The sequence below is a fragment of the Sapajus apella genome, unplaced genomic scaffold (assembly GCF_009761245.1).
Source record: "Sapajus apella isolate SASKATOON/1434 unplaced genomic scaffold, GSC_monkey_1.0 scaffold2, whole genome shotgun sequence".
Classification (NCBI taxonomy): Eukaryota; Metazoa; Chordata; class Mammalia; order Primates; family Cebidae; genus Sapajus; species Sapajus apella.
Window position 1 is genome coordinate 1,665,209 of NW_022436942.1, and position 2,118 is coordinate 1,667,326.

General features: G+C 42.2%; 1 pseudogene; it reads left to right on the forward strand.

Moving 5' to 3' along the window:
* Positions 1-1,148: 1,148 nt before the first annotated feature.
* The window catches only part of LOC116555379, a 1,821-nt pseudogene continuing 851 nt past the window's right edge, over positions 1,149-2,118 (forward strand).

The window sequence follows — 2,118 nt, forward strand, 5'->3', positions numbered from 1 at the left end:
GTGTGTGTGTGTGTGTGTGTGTGTGTGTGTCTGTGTGTGTATGTACACACATGTGTTCTTCAGTCCTACTAACTCTGGGGCTTCACAGAAAAAGCTGTACTAAAAAGTGTCATCAGACAGTGGGAAGATGGGCATCTAAATAGCACAACCTTTCTGGAAAGTAATTTGCTATCAATTTAGCACAGGATTGTGATATATTTGTGATGTTTGGTCCATTAATCCTACATATAGAAAAATAAGAGACACAGTCAAAGATTTATGGAAAAGCAGGTTTACTACAGATTTATTTGGTAAAAAGAATAATTCCCACCTAATGATCATTAATAAGAAGTGGTTAAAAAGTGCAGAGTAACCGTACATATGTTTGTTTTAGGCTCTGCCATAAAATAATCTCAGTTTCAACAGACATGACAGCCACATTCACATATATGTATATGTGGATATATTATGTAAGTATACAGATATATATGTACATTTATGTAAATAGAAAAGATAAGAAAGTCCATCAAAATGTTTTGATAGTTATCATTACCTTTAGAAGGTGGGGCTATAGCATATTTGTTTGTATCTTCATATGTTTCTATATTTTTCCAATTGTATATGATAATCATCTTTTCATGATACAAGATCTTACAAGTGTAGTAGGACAAATGATGAGAGGTGGACATGCTTAGCAGAAAGGATTATAACACAATGAAACAAGTTTTGAAAGGCAGAGGGCTGCCTCTTTTGCCCTTCACTGAGAGATTGTAAAAACAGGATAAGAATTCTATCTAAAAGGGGTAGTTCTGAATAGAAAAGGGAATAGGCCGGGCATGGTGGCTCATGCCTGTAATCCCAGCACTTCGGGAGGGCAAGGTGGATGGATTACCTGAGGTCAGGAATTTGAGACCAGCCTGGGCAACATGCTAAAACCCCAACTCTACTAAAAATACAAAAATTAGCTATGTGTGATAGCAGGCACCTGTGATCCCAGCTATTCGGGAGGCTGAGACAGGAGAATCACTTGAACCTGGGAGGCGGAGGTTGGCACCACTGCACTCCAGCCTAGGTGACAGGGTGAGACTCTGTCTCAACAAAAAAAAAAAAGAAAAGAAAAAAGGATGGATACTGTTTTTGCTTAAGTACCATGATTCTCTTCTCCCCACTCCCACTTATTTTTTCTTTTTTTCTCTTTTGAATCTACTCAAGTTGAGACAGATTTGTGCCTTTGAACTCCATGGCATATTCATCCTCTAACAGCGACACAGAGGACTGCAGCTCCAAATCCATTTCCAACCTGAGCCTCTCCGTGGGCTATTTCCCCTGTGAGGACACAACCTCCTGTGAGGACACAACCTCCTGTGAAGATGCGCCTTCCAAGGGTCCTTCCATCCACTTCCTCCCTCCCATCCAAGGGACATGGGGCACTGAAATGATACGGAGACCCATGAAAAGACAAGACCAAATTGAGGACAAACCAGAGCAGTTTTGCAAACTAAGATCCTCCTGGCCTGGGATGTGGACGTCGGCTCTGACAACACAGACTCAATAGCTAATAGCCTTCTAAATGGCGACAACCTGTGGATAGACAAGTTCCCAAAAGAAACGACAAAACTGTCTGTCAGCAAACTGGATAATCTTGTGCAAGAGTTTCAGACATTTCTAGAAAATCTGAAAGATGATGAAGATGATGACGCTGTGTTTCCTGAAACTACTCAGAAAGACTTCCAATTGTCCGGAGGCTCCCCTCTGGAAATGGCTCAGGTCAGTCATCAAGAACACGATGCTTGTCAAGACCTGCCCAAGTGCAAACCACCAGAAAATAAAGATGTTATGCAGTCTCCACAGACTCCTCTAAGGCTTAAGGAACATGAGCTGGCTGAGGTGAGCACAGAGATGCCTCACAGGACAGGGGAAAGGCCTGGGTTGAACCACAGAATCTTGCAATCACTGGGAGGCAGGTTCCAGGGGGTCTGAGTGATACCAGTGGGAGACAGATAACAAGCAAAAGAGTCAGGGTGAAGATGTAGGGAAAAGACTGAGGAACGCTGAGAGAAACAAGAGGGTAGCAAGCAAGGAGAAGGGCTAACAACTATATCTCCCTTCCTACCAAAAACATAATATCTTCAATATCAG